This window comes from Babylonia areolata, chromosome 20 (genome assembly GCF_041734735.1).
Source record: "Babylonia areolata isolate BAREFJ2019XMU chromosome 20, ASM4173473v1, whole genome shotgun sequence".
Classification (NCBI taxonomy): domain Eukaryota; kingdom Metazoa; phylum Mollusca; class Gastropoda; order Neogastropoda; family Buccinidae; genus Babylonia; species Babylonia areolata.
The window spans coordinates 3,163,777-3,171,276 of NC_134895.1; the positions used below are offsets into that span (position 1 = coordinate 3,163,777).

Sequence of the window (7,500 nt, forward strand, 5' to 3'; positions counted from 1 at the left end):
AGAGCGGGTCCGATTCACCCATTCCAATTTCGCCTACTCTTTTGCTCGTGCCGCCATCCTCATTGACCTCTTCAGCGAGAGTTGTGACTTGTTCTCTTTCGCCCATACCCACTCACCGTTCCCTTTTCGCCCTGTTCAGTCTCTCTGTCTCTGTCTGTCTGATTAACTGTTTCTCTCTCTCTCTCTCTCTTAAACACACACACACACACACACACACACACACACACACACACACACACACACACACACACACACACACACACACACACACAGCAGCTCAGTACATAGGCGAACTGGGAATAAGCGAATCGTTGGGATCGCTGATTTGGTGATAGGCGAATCGGGGTGGCACCCCGTTTAGATCAACAAGAACAATCGATAAAACAAGTCAAGGGGTTTACCGAAAGAAATCTTGACGGGGAGGGATTTGTTAAGGGTGGGGATTTTTTTCACCCCGATATCCCAGGTCAGCATTATGTGCAGACTTGCAAGTCCCTGTACCTCCTTCGTGTGTATATGCAAGCAGAAGATCAAGTACGCACGTTTAAGATCCTGTGACCCATGTCAACGTTCGGTGGGTTATGGAAACAAGAATGTACCCAGAATGCACCCCCCCGAAAGCGAAGTGTGGCTGCCTACATGGCAGGATAACTAAACAGAACTTTCATACTCGTAAAGTGTTACATGTCTTTGTGAATGTGTGATTGACTGAAACCTGACTTAATGACGCAGGAAACGAATGATGAGCGCTCAAATACAGCTCTCATTCGGCTCTACCCAGGTAGACAGCCTGTTGTGCAAATGACTCTGTGTTTGCAAAGCGCTTAGAGCTTGGTCTCTGACCGAAGATAGGCGCTATATAAGTACCCATATCATAATTATCATCATATCATATCACCCTCTGTGCACTCACGGATTGATTGATTGATATGGATACGGATAACCCACCGTTCATATTTGTTCGTCATTCTCACCCCTCTAGGGCGTAGAGTCGAGTCTAACGACATTTTGGTATTCACCCTCAAGATCAAATCCCTCCAGTGGTGTGGTCTTGATCCACTTGCTCTGATAGAGTATTTTCGTGAGGAGTCGCCCCTGGGTCAAAATTGAGCCAGCGGTGTGTAATTTTGAACTGATGCTCATGACGTGTATTTCTGTTACATATCTGGTTGATTTTAAAGATAGAGTTCTGAATGTTTCTTTCTTTCTTTCTTTCTTCAAAGCAGAATTAGTAGTAGTAGCAGTAGTCGTGGTTATAGTAGTTGTCGCGAGATGGATTACATTTTTTACCTTTTGATCCTTTTCCTATTTCGTGTGCCTGTTTGGGATGGATTTGTATAATGTATAAACTTCGAACGCCTGTTGTTTTTGTGTGCTTGAGTTTCATATAGTGTCATTTCTTGGGTTTTCACGTGCTGGGTTTTTATTTTTCCATTAAGCTGTACTCAGGGCAGCATCAGCTGAATTTTTAAAACTGGTTTTTGGAAGGCAGACGCGCGGTAGAGCTCCCAAGAGTAACATCCATGTGGATGTTCTGGGTGTGGCAATATGTTTTGCCCAGTTGTGTATAACACCTGTGTGTGTTGAGGTCGGGTTTTCCTGACTAGCCAAGTCCACCAGGGGAACAAGTTGTTCCATGTAAGTAGCCAGTAGTTATCTTAAGTTAAACGTTTAAATGTTCTCGTTTGTGTGTGTGTGTGTGTGTGTGTGTGTGTGTGTGTGTGTGTGTGTGTGTGAATGCTACATTGGATAAATAGGAAGGGGTCTCTTTCGAAATGATTCTGTAAAGTGTAAAAGTGGTTGGCTAGCTTGTTTGTTATACGTGGTTAATTGATTTTCTTGCTGCACTGTATTTAATCATTACTCATCCTAGTATTATGGGGGATTTTGAGTAAAATTCATTGTAATTTTTCCCGTATTGTTATAGGTCTCGGATAAGTTCATTTCCCAAGTAATGGTGATGGTAGTGCCAGTAGAAGTGATAGTAGTTGTTTTGCATTTGGTTGGGTTTTATATAAACCACTTATTGGAACTGAGCCGTGTTTGCCAAGTGCAGTGATTAAAGCAGATTTTCTTATTACATAATTGAATTAAGTCTTAAAATCGTTATTCTGATGTCTATACTAGTTTGTGATATTACTGTCATCGTAATATTGGCCTTTTAGGCCTGTTCCTGTTCCTGTTCCTGTTCTTGGTATCTCCCTTTCCCGCCTGAGTCCGCTGGGACGGCAGACTGGCAGCGTCCCTTCGCCAGACTCCAATAGCGTCCTGGGTTGAGCGCGGACGTTACAGCCCAGCTATTCCCTTTCGTCCCTTTTCCCTTGTTTCCCTTTTCCCAGCCCTGTTGCGTCCTTTGACCCTTCCCGAACATCACCCGTTCGTCCATCTTCTCATCGTCGTCCCTCGTCGTCCCTCGTCGCAGCATCGTCGTTTATCATCTTGTGTCGAACTTCATCACTCCAGCTTTTCCGCCAGCCCCCTCAACAGTGACGCTCACCGTTTGCGGTAGGGGTAGGTGGGAGAGGTCAAGATTGGTGTTTGTCCCTTCCCCTTCTTTCCCTCACGTTCCCAGAAGGGACATCGACTTTATCATTAGTCATCACTCGGGATCCAAGTTTGTGTGTGTGTGTGTGTGTGATAATGAGTATGTGTGTGTGCGCGTGCATGTGTGTGCTTTGATTGCATGAGGGCTGTATGCCATAGTTTGTGACAGTATACTTTTTGTTTGGGGGTTTTCTTTATTGTCATTTGTTTGTATTTGCGATTGTCGTGTAATAAAACTTTGTTTACCCTTTCAAGTTCCTGATTCCTTCTGTGTGAGAAGGTAGGTCCCGTCTCAGGAGGGTCGGGGCGCGATAGTAGTAGTAGTAGTAGTAGTAGTATCGTTATATAATATGCCGAGTGGACGTTTTGTTCCAAATCTCGTCTATCCTACATAGGGAACACCATAGATGAACTGGCGGCAAACACTAGAGACCTCAGACAAGTCGACAGACGATAGTGACACCAGGAATGGTTCACACACACACACACACACACACACACACACACACACACACACAGAGTTACTTTTGACACATCCAATAAGTTCCGTAACAGTTTCTTTGCTCTTTTTTTTTTTTTTTGCTTTCGCAAATGTTAGACGCATAATTATGAAGACTGATGAAAAGGCCAGCGTGTACATACATTTATTTTGTGTGGTGGTGGTGGTGGTGGTGGTGTGTGTATAATTGTGTGCGTGCTGTGAATTTTGGGTGAGTTTTGTCTTGCAGTTTGATTTTGTACATTCTCTCTGTCTCGGTCTCTCTCTCTCTCTTTCTTCCCCCTTTCTCTCCTCCCTCCTCGCTCTCTTATGCCTTTGTCATTTAGTATTGTTTAGTGTTGATCCTATTAAAGGTGAAGACAGATAAAAAAGGCTACCAGTGCTTATCTATTATTACCGGAAATTAAGAATTTGTCCTCTCTCTGTCTGTCTCTGTCTGTCTCTCTCTCTGTCTCTCTGTCTGTCTGTCACTCTCGTTTCGTTTCGTGTGTGTGTGTGTGTGTGTGTGTGTGTGTGTGTGTGTGACATGTGCTTGGGTACAGTGCCTCTGTGGATGTGACGTCACTGCCTTTCTATGCCGAGCCCTAGACAGTGGATGTGAAGTCACTGCCTTTCTATGCCGAGCCCTAGACAGTGGATGTGAAGTCACTGCCTTTCTATGCCGAGCCCTAGACACAGTGGATGTGAAGTCACTGCCTTTCTATGCCGAGCCCTAGACACAGTGGATGTGAAGTCACTGCCTTTCTACGCCGAGCCCTAGACACAGTGGATGTGAAGTCACTGCCTTTCTGTGCCGAGCCCTAGACACAGTGGATGTGAAGTCACCTGCTTTCTACGCCGAGCCCTAGACACAGTGGATGTGAAGTCACCCTTTCTACTCGAGCCCTTTCTACGGGCAGACCCTCCATAGATAACAGTGCATGTGAAGTCACTGCCTTTCTACGCAGAGCCCTAGACACAGTGGATGTGAAGTCACTGCCTGTCTATGCCGAGCCCTAGACACAGTGGATGTGACGTCACTGCCCTGATGGCCAGAAAAAGGAAGTGGGATCTTTAACCCTAACCTTTTCTGATCCAAGGGAGGCAATCGACATACGAATATGTGTACTTACCACGGACGGATATATATATATATATATATATATATATATATATATATAAAAGTCTGTGGTACTTACCCGCCGCACGAAAACTCGCGTGTTAGTCTGTACTGCCTTCAGGACTGTGCAAGTGGAGTGGACATCGATGTATCAGTTCAGCACACATCGAAACGAAGCTTTAGTTCATTTGTTTTAACACACACACACACCTTTACGAAAAAAAAAGATACACAAAATGCTGATCAACACGTTGTCCCCAACAACTGTCGATGTCCTGACTTTGCTGAATCAGTTGAGACATTCGAAGTAATCGTTGGTTCAGTTCGTACACGAGGCTGTTGCTCGTTTGTTTTGAAAAGATACACACCTTTGCGGAAAGGATACACGAAAAAATTGAATATGCCACACTGATCAGCACATAGCCACTAACAACTGTCCTGGCTAATTGAATTAAGACATTAAAACTGGATGTAATCGCTGGTTCAGTTTGTAGGTATTCATACAGTAACGTTGTTCGTTTGTTTTGAAAGTCACACACCACAAAGGAAAAGATACACGAAGAAACCGGAGAACCCACGCTGATCAGTCGGCAGGAAGTCAACAACTGTTACTTTCGAATTTTGCTTTCATAAAGTCAGGTAGCACACACTGGAACGAAGCTATTGTTCATTTGTTTAGAAAGTCTCACACTTTAACTCACTCAGTACGGCCAGTCCTATCTTCTCCTCTACACGGACCCCTCGGATGTCCAGTGGGTGTCTCAATGACCCAACCTTTAGCTTCCGTCGTCAGAATTGTGGTATTCTTTGTCAACATTCACCTCTTCAGTACAAGAGCCTTCCGCTTGCAATATTTTGATGGTGGTAATTGGGGTGAAACGCTGTTAACGTCGTCTCTTTCGCCGTTCGTATGGAGAGAGTTAAACAAAATGATAACACGAAAGATATACCACAATGATCGGCACAGTCCTCAACCTCAGTTAACTGAAAATGTACCTCCGACTATAATTACTTTAGAAATAATTAAGAGAAAAACAACGGGGCCTATTAAACTGATCAGCCTGCATCCGATGTGAGCAGAACTGAAGTCTGAGACTGGTCCAGTTTTTTGTTTTGTTTGTTTTTTGCTTTGGGCCTCTGTGCGTGATTCGAACTCACAACCCAAACGGATACTCCCGTCGACACTCTACGGCCAAACAATGAGTGCTGAACCACGCAGACACACGTAATTGGAGCGGTGGTGATAGCTATTTTGATGGTGGTGACAGTGCTGATGGTTTTTGTTGTTGTTGTTTTTTGTTCAGGCAATGATATTCACCGGATTCCGTTTCGGAATACCTCATATGACAATCAACATTAGTTTACTTCTTTTTCCACACGCCTACAGCTCTCGCTCTCTCTCTCTTTCTCTCTCTCTCGATCTGTGTGTGTGTGTGTGTGTGTGTGTGTGTGTGTGTGTGTACCCGTTTCCCCCTCCCCATTCTATCTCCACACTTGATATCCGTGTTTGCCAATCATTACCATGTTGTTTTTTTATACCCCCCACCCCCCTCCCCTATATCCCTTGACACGGGCAGAAGGGCCTACGAGTTGGAGTTCTTTCTATATATTATTCGATTCTCATTTTATTTCTTTATCTATTTATTCATTTCTTTCTTTATCTATTCTGGCATAGCCTATTTATTCATATCTTTATTTATTCATTCATTCATCCATTCATTTATGTATTTATTTATTTATTTATTTTGGCATAGCCTAGATGTAATACAACAATACGCAGTTTCAAGAGTTCCCTCCCCCTCCCCGTCCCCCCTCCCCTTCCCCAGCCCCTCCCCCCACGTCCCTCCCCACCGTGTCAGTCCAGAGACACCCGCCGACGACAGTCCCTCCTTGGCTATCAGCTCAGGGTCTCAGACATAAAATCCCCCGTGGGGTGTAGTGGCGGAAATCGAGTCAAAGTGGAGGAGAGAGGGGAGGGCAAGGAGGACACAATTCCTCCTTTTGTGCAGTAAAGGCTGGGCGAACTGAACGATCGTGGGGTCCTTCGCTTTTCCTTGATACCACAGAGAGAGAGATAAATGGTGGGAGCCGACTGTGCGTACCACACTGGTATTATCTGGCTGATTCCACCACAGACCACCGACAGGCAGGTACAGGTACACATGTGTGAACTGGAAGACTTGTCTTATGTGTGATTTGTATAGGGCGACATCAGACAGTGCGAGCTTTGTTGGTGACGACTGAATGGAATTGTCCTGTCTGTCTGTCTGTCTGTCTCAGTTTCTTTTCTTTGTGTCTGCATTTCTTTCTTTCTTCCTGTGTTTATTCTTTTTTCTTTGCTCCCTTCTTCCCTTTCTTTCTTTCTTTCTTTCTTTGCTTCTTCCTTCCTACTTCTGCCTCAGTTTCATTTCATTTCTTCGTGTCTGCATTTCTTTCTTTCTTCCTGTGTTTATTCTTTTTTCTTTGCTCTCTTCTTCCCTTTCTTTCTTTCTTTCTTTGCTTCTTCCTTCCTACTTCTGCCTCAATTTCATTTCATTTCTTTGTGTCTGCATTTCTTTCTTTCTTCCTGTGTTTATTCTTTTTTCTTTGCTCCCTTCTTCTCTTTCTTTCTTTCTTTCTTTGCTTCTTCCTTCCTACTTCTGCCTCAATTTCGTTTCATTTCTTTGTGTCTGTATTTCTTTCTTTCTCTGCTTGTTCTTTTTCTGTGCTTCCTTCTTTGCTTCCTTTCTTTCCTTGTTTCTGCACTCCTTCTTCTTCTTTTCTTTCCTTGTTTCTGCACTCCTTCTTTGCTTCCTTTCTTTCCTTGTTTCTGCACTCCTTCTTCTTCTTTTCTTTCCTTGTTTCTGCACTCCTTTCCTTCCTTTCTTTCCTTGTTTCTGCACTCCTTCTTCTTCCTTTCTCTCCTTGTTTCTGCACTCCTTCTTTGCTTCCTTTTTTTCCTTGTTTCTGCACTCCTTCTTCTTCCTTTCTTTCCTTGTTTCTGCACTCCTTCTTCCTTTCTTTCCTTGTTTCTGCACTCCTTCTTCCTTTCTTTCCTTGTTTCTGCACTCCTTGTTTCCTTCCTTTCTTTCCTTGTTTCTGCACTCCTTCTTCCTTTCTTTCCTTGTTTCTGCACTCCTTCTTCCTTTCTTTCCTTGTTTCTGCACTCCTTCTTCCTTTCTTTCCTTGTTTCTGCACTCCTTCTTTCCTTCCTTTCTTTCCTTGTTTCTGCACTCCTTCTTCTTCCTTTCTTTCCTTGTTTCTGCACTCCTTCTTTCCTTCCTTTCTTTCCTTGTTTCAGCACTCCCTTCTTCTTCCTTTCTTTCTTTGTTTCAGCACTCCTTTCCTTCCTTTCTTTCCTTGTTTCTGCACTCCTTCT

The 7,500-nt window shown here is 43.9% G+C and overlaps 2 protein-coding genes across 9 annotated transcripts in view; one reads left to right on the plus strand and one right to left on the minus strand.

The window, feature by feature from the left end:
• The window catches only part of LOC143294860 (NADH dehydrogenase [ubiquinone] 1 alpha subcomplex subunit 7-like), a 30,927-nt gene extending 25,561 nt beyond the window's left edge, over positions 1-5,366 (minus strand). The window contains exon 1 of the mRNA XM_076606379.1: positions 4,222-5,366. The gene's annotated coding sequence lies outside the window, so the exon portion shown is untranslated. The remainder of the gene's footprint in view (positions 1-4,221) is intronic.
• The window catches only part of LOC143294858 (uncharacterized), a 64,744-nt gene that overhangs the window by 6,816 nt on the left and 50,428 nt on the right, over positions 1-7,500 (plus strand). For 4 of the 8 annotated variants that reach the window (XM_076606376.1, XM_076606377.1, XM_076606371.1 and 1 more), the window contains exon 1: positions 6,021-6,292. The exons of 1 other annotated variant lie outside the window; for it this stretch is intronic. The gene's annotated coding sequence lies outside the window, so the exon portion shown is untranslated. Of the gene's footprint in view, positions 1-3,232; positions 3,255-6,019; positions 6,299-7,500 lie in introns of those variants that run through there. 3 more of the 8 variants (XM_076606374.1, XM_076606375.1, XM_076606373.1) reach the window with 3 other exon arrangements.